General features: G+C 39.7%; 1 protein-coding gene across 3 annotated transcripts in view; it reads right to left on the bottom strand.

Moving 5' to 3' along the window:
- CDK14 (cyclin dependent kinase 14) overlaps positions 1-21,047 on the bottom strand; it is a 546,012-nt gene that overhangs the window by 434,503 nt on the left and 90,462 nt on the right. The window contains exon 1 of one of the 3 annotated variants that reach the window (XM_034667609.1): positions 8,506-8,649. The exons of the other annotated variants lie outside the window; for them this stretch is intronic. The gene's annotated coding sequence lies outside the window, so the exon portion shown is untranslated. Of the gene's footprint in view, positions 1-8,505; positions 8,650-21,047 lie in introns of those variants that run through there. 3 annotated transcript variants of the gene reach the window in all.

Raw genomic sequence — 21,047 nt, 5'->3', positions numbered from 1 at the left:
AGCCAATGAAATGGCTTTCACCAGCTGTTCCTGCTCACCAGAATTCCATGACTATTACTGTGATTTAATTTAAAAATGCTTATTTTTATACTGACTGGTTTCTTTGGGGTCTGACCTAATTTCATTTAAACCCTGAATCCACTGGCTAATGGACACAGTTGAATGGAGACTTGAGGACACTCCAATCCTTTATGCTACCTCAGTGACTATAGTTTTGTTACAACCCTCACTGGGCTTCAATGCTTTACCACCAAGAGACTTGACGACTATTTGGCTAGTTTTATTATGAAATATTTAGGTGGCCTTCTCAGCAGCTTAAACTTATATATGTTGCTAAAATAATTTTACTTTGTTCCTTTTCTTCTGTTATAATTATACTCTGGAGGGGCGCCTGGGTGGCTCAGTTGGTTGAGCGGCTGACTCTTGGTCTCTGCTTGGGTCACGATCTCAGGGTCGTGGGATTGAGCTCCGTGTTGAGTCCCACATCAGCATGAAATGGGTGTTCTGTTCTCTCTCTCTCCCCCCCCGCCCCTCCCCTCTCTTAAGCACACACGTGCTCCCTCTCTCTAAAGAAAGAAAGAAAGAAAATCTTTTAAAAAATAATTATACTCTTGATTTTAGATACACATAATAGTTTGCTTACAGGTTCACATAGACAGATGCTTCTATTTACTGAAGTCTATGTTCTTTATTTCACCCAAATCATAATGATAAATTTAACACAAAGTTTGATGAACACACACCGTAACTATAAAAATGCCCTATTGTTAGATGCGGCCTACACAGGTCTTTTTGGAATGTAGCTATCTTTGGAAATCAGGATTTCATCTGGAATATTCTCTGACACCTTTCTGCTGTGGAACCAGCGGTGCTGGCAACACCTGGGATCTCAGTGTCACCCGCCCCCCAAGTCCTACTGAGTCAGAACCTGCATTTAAACACGATTCACAGGGAATTTGTGTGCACATTAAAAATTGAGGTGCAGCGCTCAACACCATATAATGATAGATTCTGCTGCATGGTCAAATAAGAGATTGAGATTGTGAGAGAGGTCAAGAGTTTAAGAGGCAAAATTTGTTTCAAACTCTGGGTACCATATGAGTGATAACCATTTCAATATTCCTTGGGTAACAGTTTTACTCAAACTTCCCACAAAAGGTCATGGTAATTTCATAGACTTCCTAAATACAATTTTGAAATATTCTGAAATAAAATTGTCCAGTAAGGTATACCCAAGATATTTATGAATTTTTTTAAAAGCAATGGGATCAGAGTATGAGCAAAGTAGAGAAAAAAGAATATACGTGAGTTATAACAGCATCTGTACCATTACCACCTACGTAGAAATTTGTGGATTTATGTGTTTCTCATACAGAAGCATTGTTTTGCCATTGGCTACCATATCTATGGAAAAAAATTATCCTAAGGAGATTTGAACTCAGAAATCTCCTAAGGAGATTTGAACTCAGAATCCTGCTTTGCTCTTTATTTACCAGAGTTTATTTGGTAGCTTTGGAAATAATAATAATAATAATAATAATAATAATAATAATAATAATAAAATAGAAGGAAGCCACTTTAGGACCTAGAAATAAAATTTTAAAAGGAAATTACATTTGTGAAATGTACCATGTATCCTAAGACAGGTCCTCCCCTGGAAGGGGGTAAAAAAAGCCCTTTGCCTACCTTGCATAACTGCATATGCCCCACCCCAGATTGGACAAGGGACAGGAACTCCTATTCACAAATAAGACATGGCAATTCTGTGGAAGTTTGGGTGGCTTTCAGTCACTGTTTCCACTAAAAACATACTATATATCCCAAAAAGATCAAGAGGAGAGAGGAGATATGTGAATTTTCTCTCACTTGGCATCCATAATTATATACTGTTTAAAATTCCATCATGGAAAAAAAAGTCAAGAGTGTAGCGTTCATATCATATGGCCAAATAAATATATAGTGTTGGGAGGTGAAATACTAGAATTGACATCTATATTACCTACCCTCTCCCATTTATAGACGGAGGGCTCAGAAATGCGGCACATGAAATGAGAATCCGCACACGAAGTAAGGGGGTGGCTCTGTTGAGATTCCACAAAGCAAAAGCCTATTCCAACCTACAAAATTCTCACAGTTTCAGTGAGGAATTGGAATACCCATTCTCGACAAAATAGAAGACACAGGTTACACAAAGTGGCTCACAACACGGCTAATTAGTTTCTTCATCAAGACACTATTCCCTTAAAGCTCTTATCCTAGAGAAGAAAAAGTCTTCCTGTAAATAAGAACCTTTTTCCCCTCTCTCACAGAATTTGCAGGTTTAAATATAGCTTTTCTTTTTATTCTGTTTTGTCTTAGGTCCTAACCTGAGAAAGGGAAACCACAGTGTTTTCAAAGGACCCCACACCATGCAGAGGTGTGAAATAAACCTACTGAGAAGAACTGATTAATACAACCTACAGCGACTTTTAAATGTCTACCATGCAGAAGTACTAATAATCAATAAACAGATCAAACAGATTCATAGCTGTTTGAAATCATGGACATGATCCAGGACGCTTTCTACCTCTATACATAGTCTTACTGTTTGAGGTGTTTTTTTCAGTTTTTGGGTTTTTTTAACATCACAAGGACCAGAGAAGCTGTCATTTGTCTCAAAGGCTGTGCAAAGGATAGTCTCAGATACCTTCAGAATTGTTTGTTTCTCTTCCAAATTTCACTGCACCCCCCACAGCTTCTTTGTACTAACCCAGGCTAGTTCTTCCTTCATGTTTATACCTTTCAAATATCTGTAGCTCACTATTTTGTCCCTCATGTAAGATCAAGCATCCAGAAGGCATAATAACATTAAAAATGGAAACTGAAAAAAGACACTACTGGAGGTACTGACTGATCCATTAGGGCCTGGATTTCTTTCCCCTGGTAACCATATGAACAGCATTTAAAAATAAAGATTATAGATATTTTTAAATTCCTTCCCTGAAGGAGAAATAAAATTGTGTACTACCTTTTTACTCAGAAACAGATGGTTATATAAATAAGCACAACTTCTATCTCCTCACCTACAATAACCATCTTTTTAATAAACTTTAGATGTATTATTAATGCTTAAATAATAATTTAGTGACTAATGTCAAGAGTGATGCTATAAAGTTTTGAAGTTTAATGTTTTTGTTCTAATAAAATAAATCAAGACACAAAGCTGACCAAAGAATTCAGAAAAATATAGGGCATCACTCAATATAGGATTGACTTTTGAAGCTCTTAAAATTTTCAGAGAATCATATATGGGTCACTAACCACACAGAGCTTATGAAGAGAAACCCAGGGAACAATGAACCTTTGGGGGGGGGGGAATGGAAGTCTCTTTCAATGCAGCTTTAACAATTGGTCCATCTACTGTAAAGAACTAAAATTTCAGCAATAATAAATTTGACAGCAATCCATTAATAATAAAGTCTTAGCTGATTTCAGGAGGGCAGGTTCTGTCAACCTTTCCTATGACTGAGAAAAGTCAATAGTGAATCCGGACGGAGATCGTCAAGGTGAATAGAGCAGAGCAGTGGGATACACATATCCCGCTGCTTGTCTGCCACCTGAAAATAAGCCTCAGTGCTTCCAGGAACATTTCACCATCCTCTTTGTATTTTAGCAAGATCTCATTTAGCTGAGGAATAAGCCACTGGGGCAAACTTGTATCAACGAGCAGAGCAGAGGAGGAAGTTTATAAAACATATACCCTTCCAAAACCTACCAGATGATAAATAGAAGACCAGAGCACTTTTTCAAATCCTCTTTTTGTCCCCTCAAAACACAATAATACTAAGAATTATATGCTCAATAAACAAGCAGACCGGAAAAGGATAAAACTTGGGCAAGATAAATTCAAGTCGATAGAAAAGAGATGGAAATGAAGGATTTTTAGATAACAATGATAATGATGGTGGTTCTTATAGAGCTCTTATTATGTAACAGCTACTGTGAAAAATGCTTTATAAGTAGTTTCTCAATCTCTAAAACAGCCCCATGAGGTATGACTGTTATTCTGAGTTTACAGATGTTTAAATGGAGGCACAGAAGAATTAAGTAGCATGTCCAAGATGACACAGAGAGTAAGCAGAGGGAGTGAGATTTATTCCAAGACTCTGACTACAAAGCCTAAGCTCTTGACCACTGGGATGTCTTCCTTACATGTTCCCTGGGATTTCTATTTCAAGAGAAATAGGCAAAGGCCAGCCCGAATCCAAACACTTCTCTCATTCTCTCTTCTCCTGATTCAAAAGAAGGCACTTTTAAAGCTGAGCAAAATAAGTGCTCTGTGGTTTAAGGTTTTCTGACCCAACCTCCCTTCATTCCTTGCTACTTCCACCACCTAAACTCAACATGCCTTTGCCTAACCTGCCTCTGAATCAGCCTCATCTCAAAAGTCAAAGCTGAATAGCAAAGTAGGTAGGGTGGGCAGAAAGAAGTAAGATCATTAAAAAGGACAGGTTGACGGGGAAGATGGAATGACTCAGGCATTAGGCACTGCCATGTTGAATCTTCCTTTCCCATCTATGTTTGTGTTTCCTGAATAGTATGTTAAAGGCGTGGACATAAACCGCTGACTGATCCAATCTAAGGATCATCAAATCAGTCAATGGCAGATAAATGGATACCTCTGGGTGCCTTAACCTGGCTTTCTAAAAAGGATTCTCTATCATAAAAACCATCTGGATTTAAGATAAGCAGTATCAAAAAGAAATCTGAGAAAGAAAATGCTATATTGATGAAACCAGGCTTACTTCATCCGGTAGAAAACTGCTTAATATGGCCAAAAGCTTATACCCTCTCTGAATCCTCTCTGCCCAACTCAGAAGATAACATGAGGTTTTCAGATTGAGTGTCCGCTGCAAACAGCAGTAGGGAGTGAAGGAGGGTTTTCAGGAGATACCAGGAAACTGAGGAAAGTCTCACTTTCCCACTGGCTGAACAAATGGTGATGAGCCAATTAGACAACGCACTTGCTGAAGAACCTGCCAGTTCTAAGAGCCTGGAGGAGGACCTCAGCATGATCAGATAGAGTAAGGGAACTGAAGCAGAGTGGGTGAAATTCCAATGGTAATAATGACAAAAGCCACAGTACAGCCTTCCACTGAATATTTCAGCTGACTGTTGTTATCACCCACCAAAGAACTGACAGGAAAATCTAAGTAGCCCTTTTACCATGCTCAATCACCAGACCATGTAGAGAATCCAAATGCAATATACCCATAGATTATTCCCTCGGTGCATTTCTTTTTTTTTTTTTTTAAAGATTTTATTTATTTATTCGACAGAGACAGAGATAGCCAGTAAGAGAGGGAACACAAGCAGGGGGAGTGGGAGAGGAAGAAGCAGGCTCGCAGCAGAGGAGCCTGATGCGGGGCTCGATCCCATAACGCCAGGAACACGCCCTGAGCCGAAGGCAGACGCTTAACCGCTGTGCCACCCAGGCGCCCCCCTCGGTGCATTTCTATTCCTCATTCCCTGCTCCTCCCTACAAGCTTTGAGTTTTACTATCTCTAAATTATCTATTAAAGTGCCCAAATGGAAACTTGATTTAGTGAAATCATATAAGGGAAAAGGGGGAATTCTGATGTTTTCCATATAAAAATCAAAGCATATATTGGGGCACCTGGGTGGCCCAGTCAGTTAAGTGTCTGACTCTTGATTTTGGCTCAGGTCATGATCTCAGGGTTGTGAGATCAAGTCTTGCATTGGATTCCACACTGGGCATGGAGCCTGCTTAAGATTCTCTCTACCCGTCTCCCCTAGGAAAAAAATCAAAGCATATATCAAAAAAGTAATGAAGTTCTGGTACAAGCTACAATACAGATGAACCCTGAAACCCTGAAAAACATGCTAAGTGAAATTAACCAAACACGAAAGGATAAACACTGGATGATTCCACTTGATAAGGCAAATTCATAGACACAGAAAGTAGACTAGAGATTACCAGGGACCAAGGGGAGGGAAAATGGGGAGTTATTATTCAATGGGTAGAGTTTTTCTGTTTGTCTGATGGGAAAAGTTCTGGAAATGGATAGCAGCGATGGCAGCAATACCTTGTGAAAGTACTTACTGCCAATGAACTGTACACTTAAAAATGGTTAAAGAGGTAAGTTTTGTGGTATGTTTATTTTATACCACAATTAAAAAATGAAAAAAATCAAAGCATACAATATCTGCACTGCAATTGCCCCAAATGAAAAACCTACTCCAAAATTTCTCCTGGAAATATTCTAAGAAGGAGTACAGTACACCATAAGTTCCATGAGGACAGGCACCAGATCTTTCCGACTCATTGTTACAGAGCAGTTACACTGTTACACAGTAGACTCTCCATAAATGTTTGTTTAATAAATAAATGATTAAAAGGAAATAGAAGGAGTCACCTAGGAAGAAAATATAATATTTAAAAAGCATCAAATTTACTTATCCATAAGAAAGAATAAGGAGCATATTCCAGAGGAAAATACCAATGGTGCTCCGTCTACGCTCCTTCAGGGAAGGGACTGTATCACGTCCTTGTACTTCCTCACAGCAGGTCTTACCATGTCTTACACATAGTAGAAAGCTAATAAATGTTTGCAGAACGAGGAATTTAAAAGTATATGATTGTGGGACGCCTGGGTGGCTCAGTCAGCTAAACGTCTGCCTTTGGCTCAGGTCATGATCCCAGGGTCCTGGGATCGAGCCCCGCATCAGGCTCCCTGCTCAGTGGGGAGTCTGCCTCTCCCTCTCCCTCTGCTTCCCTTCTGCTCGTGCTCTCTCTCTCTCTCAAATAAATAAATGAAATCTTTTTTAAAAAAGTATATGATTGGAAAAATCAATGTCATATAACTGCTCTACTCTTCCCCTTTTTAAAAATTACTTTTTGCAAATGTACAATTCCTTCTGTCACAGGGCGAAAAAATAAACCTCACAGCTTATACAAAGTGAAGGTAAAAATATAAATAGCTAGAACATATCACTCTCAGGGGGAAAAAAAACAACAAATACAGAGTACCTCATCTTCTGAACAGAAAAAAAAACAACTGAAGTATGGAAAAGAATAGCTTATAGTTCACGTTGACCTTTCAGGAAGTAGTAAGTGACTAAAATAAAAGAAAACTTGAATTCTCTTTGGAAGAAAATCGAAATATTCGTTCACAAAAATCAATGTCCCACCTTTATAATCAATAATTGAGTAAACACAGAAGGATATTTAAGGTTCCTAAGTGCCCCCCCACTTAAAAATTTCTCTCACTTGTATCAAGTAGTCAGGTGTTCTTTTTTAAAAATACCAATGTCACAAAATTATACACAACTGGCTTATGGCTAACATGTTACAGCAAGTTACCGATGATTTTCTCAACTGATATTCACTATTTGCATCATTTATTTACATTTTACATGATTTGCTGAGTTAAAGTATACATGAGTAGAATATTTTTAAAGCAAAAAATCAAATGCTGATGCCCTGGGCATTCAGCACCTCTACAGTAGCTGGATCCTAGTAAGTCCCCCAGGACCATGTAATGTAGTAGTCTCACTCTGAGCAATATTAAAACATGTTCTGCAACTTCAAGTGTCCCCCACCCCCCAATAATATGTGCCAATTAACAAAGGAAATAGAAATTCAACCCCTGCAGATATCAAGGTTTACATTTCTGTCTCTCAACTGCTATCCTCAGCACAAGCAGGTAAGCATCATTTTGGAGTAGCCTGTCTGCTAGCCCAGTCCTTCATGCATGCAGGGATTCTCCATTAGCATCCAAAATGCTCACAACCCACTATTAGGGCCAGCACTTCAAGCAGAACTGCATGAAGGATTAGCACTTCCGTACATGAACGCATAACCACTACAGGTGTAATGATGCAAATACCAGCACACTGACCTCTGCCAGGCAGCACAGACTTAAAGCAGGTACGCTTCTGTGCTCTAGAAGGGAAGGGGGTGGAAGGAGCCGGGAGGAAACCCCATAGCCCTAATCTATTAGAGATGCCTATTCCACTCAGATCCAATCCAGCTAATTCATGGACATCAGTTTACCCAAATGAAAGAAGTGGTCTCCCGTCCTTCACTGGCTTGACTCAGGGGGCATTCAGCCAAGCAAAGCAAGGCAAAACAATCTGTAAGATCTCTTTAAGCTGTAATAAATAAGACGAGTTTCAGAAGAAATAACACTCAGCTATGGCAAAGAAGCACAGACGCTAAACCTTTTCCTCATCATATCACTGCTACTGGTGTTTACAAACTACAAGCAGTAGCCTCAGGAGCCTCAAGAGACTCTCCATGAGTAACCTCCTGTCGGATCCCTAATTTAAATACCCCCCTGATCAATCTGTGATGTTTTTGGCAGTTAAATAGAAGGGGGTGAGTGAAATGACATGCATAAAATGAATCCTTTTCAAGTTGTAAATGAGTGAGTCAGGATTCAGACTTGCCGAGATGCTCCAAATTAAAACCCCTGCTCTAATTTTAAGCATGCTCCGTCTTACCGTTTTGCTGTTGTCTCTCTCGGGCTCGATTCACCTGGAACTCTTTAACATGTCTCTAGCAATGTGTGTGCACCAGGCCAGGCTCATACAGCAACTGAATTCACATCTTTCTGCACTAGCAAGCTGAAATGGTACGGCCGTACTACAACCAAGAAAGGGGGAAGCAAAAGCAAAAAAAAAAAAAAAAAAACCACACACACACACAAAAACACACCAGCAATCACCTAAGAGAGACTAATCTCAGTGGAATAAGACCAAAAATAGTTCACAAGAATACAAAGCGCATGCTAACATTCAGTATCAATAGCTTTAACAGTTCGTTTCTCCCCCCAAAAAATCTAGGTTTTTTTTTTCTCCAAACACGATGGACTTGCCTGTGGAGTTCCCAGGAAGGCAGAGTAACCAGGCTCTGCAGCAGCATTGCAGCCAAAGTAACAGTGCATATGCTGTCCAGGCAATTCACAACACACTGTCTCTTCAGAAAGATACTGATTTGCAATGCAGGGCTGCTTCAAAAGAATACAGAATGGGAGCCAAACAGCTAATGGTGATTGCATAGGAGGAAAAACATTTAATCAAGGGGATGTACCTCATCATACTCAATTCAATTTTTTAAAAGCACTGGAGAAAGCCAGTAAGTATTTTGAGTGACAACCCCATTAAACAATAATCTGAGGTCCTATAGAAGGCCAACGAAGGCTACCATCATTCGTGCTGCAAAAGCCACTAAAATAGTTTAATGTGTCTATGTGTATATATTTGCATATGCAAATGGGGCATAATGAGAACTCTAAAATAACCATGCACCAAATCAATGAGGTTAAAAATGCACAGGTGGGGCACTTACAAAACCAAAGTGATAAAAGACATAGTTAAGAGCCTACAGAATTCTTGGTTAGAGGGGTTAGAGCTTATATCACTTCCAAAAGTAAAATGCCAACACAAACCAGATCTCACAATCCTTAGGTTAATTACGTCAAGTCATACCACACAGCGCTGGGTGCTGGGTGGCAAGGAAGAATGCCAAAAGCCTACTCTTATAGCGACCCCTACAGGAGAGTGGTTAAGCTACAATTTGCCTTTGTTGGAAGTACTCCCTGTCCTTAAAAAACAGAACCACGAAAGGGTATAAAGTAGGTTAAGACACAAGGATACAACTGAAAAACACTGTAGGCAAGAAATTTTAAAAGTTTAAGCATGAAATCTGACCTCAGAGATACTTACTTAAGAGATTAAAGTACCAGAGGCGGTAACTACTGTGTCAATGGTGAGCAGCCAATATGCTCATAGCCCACGGGACTGGGTACACTTACAATTAGAAGGCTCAGGGAGAAGTGTTTTCCCTTCACTTTGTAATTGGTTTAAAGAAATCACCTCCCAGGGGCGCCTGGGTGGCTCAGTCGGTTAAGCATCTACCTTTGGCTCAGGTCATGATCCTGAGGTCCTGGGCTGGAGCCCCACATCAGCAGGGAGTCAGCTTCTCCCTCTGCCCCTCCCCTGTTCATGCTCACGCACTCTCTCTCTGTCTCAGAGAAATAAATAAAATCTTTAAAAAAAAAAAAAGATATCATCTTCACCTTCATCCTTTTGCATCACATTGTCAAGATACTGAACTTTTCTTTTCTCTGCAACACAAAAGCTCATTCAAAAACTTACAAAAAGTTCTACAAACACAATCATTATGAACTTTCTTTTTCAATAAAGCCAAGAGAGAAAGCCATCTTTTTAATATCTGAAAACTACCGTGTTCCATGAGCACCAGTTCTGCAGAGGGGACTTCATTCCTATAAGAATATGAGGTTTTGTTTGTGATTGCTCAACCCTCCAGCCCACAAAGACTCTCCTTTTTCAGAACGAACAGCATTTCTTATTTAAATCATTTAAGACTTAATCACAGGCTGCCTCAAAACTCTCTTGCTCACATTTTCCCCCATTTTAAGGTCCTTGAGGAACAAACTGTATCAACTGCTTCTTTTTTTATTCCCTCACAGCATATAACACAACGCTAGCTATCTAGAAAATATTAAATGAATATTTAAAAGAATTAATAAATTTCCCAAATCCATATTTTAGGGCTTAAATAATCTACCACTTTCCCCCATCATTCGATGTTCCCTGAAAAAAAAAAAAATCCATGTTAGACGTGTTATCTTCAGTCCCTGTTCATCCAAGTAGTTCCTATCTCTTTCTTCCTATAGAGTTGGCAGAGAAGGGCATGTACAATGTTCATGGTCATGAAGCTTTCCTGTGTAAGAACCAATGAACTGCATGGAATAAAGTTTCGCCTTTATTTTTTCAAGTCTTCATTCAATAGACATGTGTTGATACACCCAGCAATGTGAACAGCCATGTTCTCTGCATTCAAGGAACCCAGTGAGTGGTTAAAAATAAAGCAAGTAAGGGGCACCTGGGTGGCTCAGTCATCAAGCGTCTGCCTTTGGCTCAGGTCATGATCCCAGGGTCTTGGGATCCAGCCCCACCTTGGGCTCCCTGTTCAGCGGGAAGCCTGCTTCTCCCTCTCCCTCTGCTGCTTCCCCTGCTTGTGTTCCCTCTCTCACTGTGTCTCTCTCTGTCAAATAAATAAAATCTTAAAAGAAAAAAAATTTTTTAAATAAAATAAAAAATAAAGCAAGTGATTCTAATATACTGAAATGTGTGTTTTCGGAGTGCTTAGTTGCGTACAACTAAGGGTGGCTCAGAGAAGACCTCAATGAGGAGGCAGCATCAGGCTGAGTCTTCCAGGCACTGTCCAGAAGAGGGTGGACATTTAAGGAACAGCAGGACAGGACAAAAGGAACAGAGGCCTGAAACTGGAAGCTGTCTAAGGAAACCACCAAGCAGTAAATAGACTGGTGGCAGCTGGGTAGGCTGAGGGAAAGATGGAGCAACGCCAGAGCATAACAGACCTATAAGCCATGCTAAGAAGTAAGGGATTTTATCCTACAGGAAGTCACCATTTAATCCATCAGGAAGGCATAAAGGACCATAAGCAGAATAGCAGCTGGGTGGGATTTTTCATTTTACAACAGGGCAATGGCGTAGAACAGATTGGAGGTGCAGGAGGGGAGCTGAAGAGGCTACTTGGGAGATTAATAGTTCAGTCAAAGCCCTGAACTAAAGCAACAAAAATGGAGATGGGGGAGCCTGTACGTCCAACTCTTGGTTTCAGCTTGGGTCATGATCTCGGCGTTGTGGGATGGAGCCCTGCGTCGGCCTCCACAATCAGTGCGGAGTCTGCTTGTCCCTCTCCCTCTGCTCCTCCCCCGCCCCCTGCTCTCTCTCCCTTTCTCTCTCTCAAGTAAATGAACAAAATCTTTTTTAAAAAATGGAGATGGAAAGACAAAGGAGGTGAGAGACATTCACTTGGAGTTACTTGTTGCGTGACTAGACAGAAGGTCTAATGGAAATTCCCATTAGATTGGGAAAATCCAAGCATGGCCCTGAATTCTTAGTAAAATTAAGTGAAAGGTGGAATCAAAAGCTTAAGGAATGGATACAGGAAGAACAAAAGCTTGAGAAGGAGGAGAAATTACCACGAATTCAGTTTTTACATGTAGAGCTTTAAGTATCTTTGGGACATCCAAGGGGACGTGGTGAGTAGGCAACTATAAGGGTCTGGAGCCTGCAAAAAAAAATGGTCAGAAGTTCACTTATGCGTCTTAGGTTACAGTTTCCTAGAAATAAAGCTCGGCCAGGATTCTTGTTACCCTAATTTACCCTAATTTACTCTAATGCTGTCAGAGAAAAAGAGTGAGGAGGAAGGACAGGGAGGATGGGGGAAAGCAAGGAAGAGTGGCCTCAGAGGAAAAAAACCACACCCAACATTCCTCCCACCTGAAGCAAGAGGGCTGGCCTCGTGTACGCCTAGACTGGTCATCACTGACTGGGGCCTGGCAAGGAAGGGCTTCTGCTTAGCCTGGGCACCCACTGACCAAGCAGACCTGAGCAGGGTACCTTGGCACTCACCACTCTATGCTTCAGCCATAATGGACAATGTTTCTTTTCCTCAGAGCTAATTCCTGCCTCAGGAATCTGTCTGTGCTGCTCTCACTGCCTAGAATGTTCTTCCTCAGAGAATCTTGGCTGATGCCTTCTCATTACTCAGTTGGATGTCAGTAATCTCCTCCTCGGAGTCCTTCCCTGGCTTCCCCCTTCTGTTGGGGCTCCTCCATCCCACCACCTCGCACTGTGTTTGCTGCACCATCTAATGTATTTACTTGTTAGTCTTCTGCCCCCACTAGCAGGTTCATGGCTCCAGAGCTCAGGCTTCTACTCATTTGCTCTCTGCGCTTCCCCAGCCCCTAGGACAGCACTCAGTACCTGCTGAATAAATACATATTAAGAAGAGCTGCTGCTGCTGACCACTGTTCAGACAAATTCTGTAGGCTCCTGAAGCATGGGAATAGACGGGGACCTTCAGGTATGTATGGGAAGAATGTGTGGGGAAAATACAATGTCAACATATGTATACAGCTACACAAGCTTGGCCTTAATGCAGAAGTGAAAAAACAGAGGCTAGAAGGCAAAGCTACAGGAAATGAATCACTATGTTCCTGTCATACAGGATTCACCATCCAATGCTACTAAGACTATCTTTATTACAGGCCATTGAGATGTATCTGAAATCACCCCACAGAAGAATAACAAATGTTAAAATAAAGGGTCTATTTACAAAAGTCTTTTGTAAAAACATCACCTTGATAGATATAAAGGAAAAGATAAGAAAGAAAACTGACAGATAAAAAAGCTAGAATCTGACCTCTATCTGCTTAGGTAATTTTTGCAGGATAATAAAAACTGATCCCTTGAAGTATTTGCCTTTATATGTGATTTTTTTTTCTAACTAAAAAGTATCATGTACTTCCCTGACTTTTCAAAGGAATTTTAATAAACACAGTCTAATCTTCAACTGATGATGATTGGGTCCACTGTGAACATCAGTGACAGCCACCAGGGTCTAACCAAGAGTACACAGGGCCCCTGACTTCTGATCTCCAGGCCTGACATCCAGGCGCCCCTCTGCATCATCATTATGGGTGATTCTCTCTTTGCTGTCAGGCTTGCTTTCTTAAGGCTCTAAATGAGCCACCTCATCCTAACACCACCACTCGTCAGTCTTGCCACGAGCTTCTTCAACCATCTCTAAACTTGGGCAACTAGACAAACAAGCTTATTAGAACACTGCGAATAGAGGTTTGTGCCAATGTGAGAATGGGGAGTGCAAAGCAGAACTAGGAACTTTCTCCTGAGTGGAGAAGTACTAGCCTAGTCACCCCCCAACCACAGGCTGTACCCTATGGGCTCTGTGGTACTTCTCACCTGGGTAGAAATTCTTGTTTCCTATCAGCTTACCTGGAGCCATCTCAGACCTATGAGGCTGCCAGATGCCTGACCTTCACAGAGGTAGAGTCTACCAGACAGACTGCCTCCCCCCCATAAAAAAAGGACCCAGACAAAATAAGTAATTGAAGAAAGGGATAGAGAAAGCCCTTTTATTTTTTTTAAACCAAAAAAGGAGAAAAGAAACATTAAATAAGGAAATAAGGTTAGGAAAGGGGTAAGAGAAAAGTCTACCTTATGCATATAAATCTAACACAACAAGTCTGCCTTATGAATTAATTTCAATAAACCTTTAAGTCTCAAGGAGGAGAAGATATTTTATTTGAAAAGTGACAGAGAAAAGACAGAAATTCCCCAAAAAAAGAGGTGGAATTTCAAATAGATTGCTGGCAACCCCAGCAATTTTTTTTCTACTGCAAAGTTTTACAGTGAAATGTTCATGTTATGATTGATTTTAAAATGCTCACAAGGTTTTAGTAAACCTAAACTTTTATTTTTTAATAAACCTTAAAAATTTTATGACTTAATTCTTCTCCACTAATGCTAGTCATTGCTTAGACTTCCATATATTCAGAGAAGTGTTATTTATTTAATATATTTTCTCAATACCAAAAATATCCATATATCACTCATGGCATTTCGTGGAAACCTTAGGATTTTCTTCTGAATATTTACACAACTTTGAGTATTTTCTGGATTCTAGAGGAGAAAAAAAAATGAACTAATTTTATCAGTAAATACAGGTAATTCTATCGCAACCCAAAAAATTTGTTCTTGAAAAATGTTACATTCTGTTAAATTGCACCCTAAAAACATGAGAGCTTATGGGGAAAATAAGATTGAAGGCAGATGATTCAAAATCCATGCATCCAGAGCAGTAACAAAAACAACAGCCATAACACACACACACACACACACACACACACACACACACACACACACACGTTCTTCATCTCTGCCTTCCCTACAGTGCTGACACTGGATCTAGCATACAATAGATGCTCTATATTTGTTTCTTGGCTAGAGATAAATCCTATGCTGGTCACCATGAACTGCAGAAAATATGTCCAGGTGAAAAAAGTTCAGTTATGAACGTCATCTAGGTTGGAGATTAAAAGCCCAAAAACAAAAAATGTTTGTCAAAAAGCAGCAGGGAAGGTTGATTATGATGAATCCAGTAATAGAAATAGGTAGACACATATACAGTAATAAAAAGACGGGCCTTATTTTTGTCTTCTTTAAAAATGTGATGTCTGATCATAGTTCTGCTTCTAACCAAGGGTTCAATCTACTCCTTTTTAGGGAACAATTTTCCTCCTTCCTATACGTTGTTTTTTCTGGTCGTGTGGTCTTCAATTATCCTGGATAACAACTTACCTATATCTGAGTCTTTGCTTCTCCTCAGTTAAATTTCTAATCCTTGGTACCTAAGACTTTTGCATTAAAATATACATTACATGGTTTCTGTATATGTATCTATACACACTATGTATTTATTTATTTATTCAAGTAACATAGTAACATTAAATGCCTAGGTATTCGCATGGCTTAGTGTGGTTTTTCCTACTCACACCCTTGCAAGAAGGTTTTTTGATGGGGTACCATGCCCCAAGTATGAGAAACTGAGCAGGAGATCCAGGTGTAAAAGTGATCTTACTATGACCATATTCACAAAAGAACAGTATCAGAGAGTTCCAAATGTGTAGCACTAATATGATCTTAGAAATGTGAATTAAATTATGAGACTTCAGTGGCAGACATAAAATCCTCAGGTAGAAGCAAGAAGAAAGGCAAAAAGCATTGAGAAAAGATGTGAGGACTTTCTCTCTTCCTGGTATCAGGATTTCAGTATGGAAAGAGGCTACACATCCAACACTATCAAAAAGATTCTTAAGGAGCTAAGTCTTTTTTAAAAAACTTAAGTTTTTGTACGTTAACTATGAAAAGGGAAGAAAAAGTATTCTAGTTCAGGGTTATAAGTCAGCTTTATTGCCTTTAGGAACTTTAGACCAGCTTTCTAAAATTCTTAGTTAGAAAATCAGGAAAATCCCAAAGGAAGAAAACTTGTTTAAATGAGCCTGTCAAATAGACAGACAGAAATAACTTTAAATCACCTTTGACATTTTTTAATCTAGAAATTCCCTGCCACTGAGGTAGTACATACTTTAAAATATTAAAATAAAAAGGATTTATTAAATGATTTTCTTCCTTTGTCTCACTTCATACCCCTAAAAAATAAAATAGGAAGCAGGGTCATGGAAAAGAATGGATAATAATGCTATGCATTCAGCAGTAAGCATGATAATGAAAAGATAACCAACTGAAGAAACTCACAACTGAAATTAAAAGAGATGGTCCCATGTAATTTAAACTTTCCTTTGGCCAATGTCTTGGTATATGCCTTCCCAAGCTAATGCTGGTATGATTAGATCACTCTGAAACCACACATACACCATCCTCAAAGAACAGAAAGCAAACCAAGGTAATTGTTTGTCTAAGGAAGAGCTGTTAGATGATCACATAACCAGTCCAATCTCACTAGTGTGGTGTGAAGCAAAAATGCATAAGTAACAGGGATGAAATGCTTTTACTCCTACATTCCTTTCATATCTAGTGAAACACTAAGAACAGCAGCACTCAAATACTGGTTGAGTCCTTTCTGCCACTTCTTGTGGATGTTTGACTTGAATGGTTATGAAAATAAGCTGGTTCCTGGAGTGGTTCCTCCCTTGACTCCATGCACTGTAGGCTAGGGAGGGCTGTGTCCTGTCCAGCACCAGACCAGCCATCTAACTTAGGCCATTTGTTCCTTGGGACTTTTCCAACCAGAGCTGAACCGGACCCTACCCCCCTCTAACTCCTGGCAATGGCAAAGCAGAGACAGCATCGGCTGAGAAGCCACCAGTGTCCGTGTCTCAAGCCCTGCAGAGAAGCCAGACTGAAATCCTGAAACTAAGAAAGACCAAGAGTAGAGATGAGGGCAAGAGACTGACGGCACTGAAACCACAGCATCCCTGGTCCCAGCCGCTGAGGTCCTCGGCACTGCCTGGTTGGCTGACTTCTTACAACGCGGTTGTTCAGCCCTTGCTTCTATCCTACCATGCTAACCTCTTCATAAATCCTATTTTTTCCTCTAAACACTTCAAGCTGATTTTCACTTCCTTGTAACCAAGAGTGCTAGTGCACATGGAAATACATGTACAAAAGGATGGGCGGCTAGGGCGAAACACCGATGTTAGAGCTGAGGCTAAGAAACTTCGTGGACATGTTGCTTTAAACCCCAGGAAAAGGAGGTTTAACGCTGATGTCGACTCAGATGACAGTAGGAAAGGATGGGTTTAATAGCAGCCAAATGTTTTCACAAAGTGGCTTCACATACCTACGGTACATACTAATATTTCTATAAAACTGTACTAAATTATCATATATATTAAACTTCTAAATTTATTCTTGTAATTTACAGAAGTTGTATAGCTGCCACGAGACATGGAGCGTTACCCGTGAATTGGTTATCTGCACCTGCAGAAAGCCTAAATACTTGGACCAATTAGTTTAACCAGGCATACAAGTTGCTGTGATAGCACATATTCAAATTTTAGGCACAATACGTAAATGATTCTAAACTGATTTGGCCTTGCGGATATCATTTATAAACTGCTGGTAAATATCACCACCGATATGTAACTAAGAAATGTCACTGGAATTACAAAAGGGAAATCAGTTTGTTACACTGACCCTGGGCTTTAAAGGCTTTCTGGCCATGAAGGAAAGAGGGTTATTAAAAATTAAACAAGTAACAGCAAGGGAATTTTAGAAAAAGTCACAAAAGTGCACTAGGGACGTGTGGAGTATGTAAAGAAGACACAGAGTAAACTACATCTTCTGTATTTCATTACTAAAGGGTTTTTTCACATTCTATTCATTTACCAACCATTTATTGAGCTTTGTATTAAGCACCACAGGGGGTATAAAGATGAATGAGACACAATTGCTGTCCTTACAGATGCTTATACAAGTAAGTATAATACAAGAAATAATTGCCACTGAAGATATAAAAGAAAATACTACAGGAACTCAGAATGAGGAAAACCTCATACATACAGCAAAACTGGCAGATTTCCACTTTAGGTAATCAAGCTCTGAATACTAGAGTCACAAAGAATTCAAGAGGTAAGATGTTGGGGGAAAATGTATATCCAAAAACTAGCAATGATCACTCTTAGCACAAGAATTGTTATCTCTTTCTGGATGTAATTTGATAACTTAACAAAGAACCTCTGTAATATCATAGGAGCACAGCCTAGAAGAGTTGAACAACTTCCACGATTTGAACCCTCACAAACAATGGTTCTTTTCTCCCCTTTGGTGGAAGATTATTTGGATGGACTCCAGGGACTCCAAGTACACTGCCTGCCCATCTGCTTCAAAGATGTTTTTTCCCTAGTGACCCACAATGCAGACAACCAAACTCTTTTTCCATAGTCCTTAAGGAAAACTGAGTTTTGAGAATTGCTCCAACAGCTAGTCATGGGCAACTTGGAGACCATCTTTAGCTTTCATTCCTCTCCCCAGTATTGATTCTAATTTAGGGAAGGTAATGTTTTACTTATCACAATACAAAGGCCAAAGTGATTAACTTGGTTTTATTCATCCTCCACAGAAGCACCTGATTCCCTACATAGTCACTGTTTCTCCTAACCAATCAAAGAAACTTCAATTCATATAAAAGTTCATATTAAAAACAAACAATGCATACTCCCATCACAACCAGTTCCTACTCTGGGCACGAAGCAACTGCAGCCCCAGGAAGACCATTTGACTTTAAGGAACTCCAACTGGGTGGAGATCAGGGTTCAAATATTTCTTTTTCACCAAGGTTCCTTAAGTCAAAACTCTAAGAGATAAAACAGGTTTGAGAAGGAGAAAAGAGACATCATAGATGAAACCATACAGACAGGTACACTGACGTACTAACTTCAACGTAAGCCCAGATGCAGAATAGCTAAATGGAAAAGAATGTGAGCTCAAGAACCAAACAAACCTGGGTTCCTGACCTTGGGCAAGATACCTAACATATGGGAATAATAATAATAATAATAATAATTATTATTATTATTATTATTATTATTGTTCAATACCTTAGAGGCTTGTTGTGAGGCTGTGTCTAAACTGCTTAGAACAACGTTCAGGGAAACAAAGGTTTTTAAACCCAGTGACAAGCATAATGCAAACTGAGGAGAGTTCAGCACTAAGCACTCAGGCATTTTAGATACCCCTGGGCTCACACTTCTGCCTGAGGTCTGCTACTGGTCTGGGTTCTCTTGGCTCAGATCAGCCCGGGGAACTTGCTTCTGCAGCAGCCATCAGCTGTCAGGCTCATTTTCTTAGTCACTCTTTATGTCCACCAATTCCTATGATTCTTCCCCAGTATCCATACTTCTATTTCTATTGCAATTGCGATTGCACTGTGCTTTTGTATCATTCCATTAAATTCAACCACTTTTTGAACAGCTGTATGTGCTACCCTACAGCCTTTCTTGATATTTCCTTTGGCTAAAGGTAGAAGGAGCTAAATATAGTTCTCTATGAGTTTTAATGAGAAAGCTTAGCTCACTCTGATTCCCCCTCCCTCCCCACTGCCCCCCTCTCCAGACTTTCTTCCTCTTCCATCTACCATGTTTCTCCATTGTAATTACAAAGCTGCAGCTTAAGAGTCAAGTTAAAACTGAGAACCCACAGTTACATAATGAAACTTCAAAGACAAGGTTTATTGAACAGATTAGAATGACAGCAAGAGATTTTACCACCATCAGGACACACAAGGGAAATTTAGTGAGTATCGAATGCTGGAAGAGGTAAACTTTACATTTACCAACAGGAAAATCAGTCACATAATGTATTCGTACCTGACTGCCACTCGAAACTCTCTGTACAAGAGAAAATTAGAAAACAAATACTCATCAAGAATCAATTTTGCCAGGAGCAACCAAATAACTTTTCGGATAAACAGTTCTAAGTTGGCATGCACACGTTTTCAAAAGAATTGGGGGTGTTTTAAGATAATCGATGCCAATCAGGAAGCAAGGCTCTGTCTTCTGAGACTGCACTAAACAAAATGTTCTATCTGATCAAAGAAGGAATAAAATTCTGAGGCATCAGCTTATAAAACATACACAAATAATCTGCTTTCTTATTAAAATTAAAATCCATTAGGATGATATCTAGGTAGAAGCAGAGTCTATCCACATATGCTAAACCTCGATCATCATCCTACTCTTTAATTTACCGAAGTATTTTACTTCCATGTGCAAGTAGCATAAGGTAGTATAACTAAGAAGTTCTATTTTAATAGTAGGTAAGACAGGGGCGCCTGGGTGGCTCAGTCTGTAAAGCATCTGCCTTCAGCTCAGGTCAAGATCTCAGGCTCCTGGGATCGAGCCCCGCATTGGGCTCCCTGCTCAGCGGGGAGTCTGCTTCTCCCTCTTCCCCTGCCCCTCCACCCTCTCGTGCTTGTTCTCTCTCTCTCTCAAATAAATAAAACCTTTTTAAAAATAAACAAATATTTTTTTAAAGTAGGTAAAGTAATTTATAGGTAGACTTCATTATTGTGCTGTCATTGCAATGAGCATGAAATTAAATCAAGAATATAAACTCTAGTAAAAAGTACTAAATGTTGGAACAGTGTATACAAGCACAAGTGAAAATACCACCATAGGACTCTGAATATGAACGACCCTTTCTCCAAGATATGCCCCACACACACTGAAAATATAAGGTAAGCATGTAATTGTGTGGGCAGTTAATTTTAACTAAAACTAACCCTACTTATCAGGATAATATCAAGTACCATGTATTAGCTAATTTTCTTCAAGTACTATTTTTAAGAACTTTTTTTTAAACAATTGGCATGCCCATCCAACACTTCTTTTTATTGGGAAAATGTTTGATTCTTTTAACTCCATTTAGATATTCTAAAAGAATTGGAATACTGTAACTGCCATCAATGTTGCTTCAGACATACAAGTCCTCTCTAAAATTTTTACTCTAAAATAACTCCTAGGTTACAGAATGATCTCACACAGGGCAGTTCGGCTTTATATCAGTTCAAAGACACCACCTAACACCTGAAAAGTTAAAAGAAGAAAGTACATTGTAACTGCAGCAAAACCTGTTACCTTACAAAATGATTCTTAACACCATAG

The sequence above is a fragment of the Ailuropoda melanoleuca genome, chromosome 1 (assembly GCF_002007445.2).
Source record: "Ailuropoda melanoleuca isolate Jingjing chromosome 1, ASM200744v2, whole genome shotgun sequence".
Lineage (NCBI taxonomy): Eukaryota > Metazoa > Chordata > Mammalia > Carnivora > Ursidae > Ailuropoda > Ailuropoda melanoleuca.
This window is presented reverse-complemented; position numbering and strand designations above follow the sequence as displayed.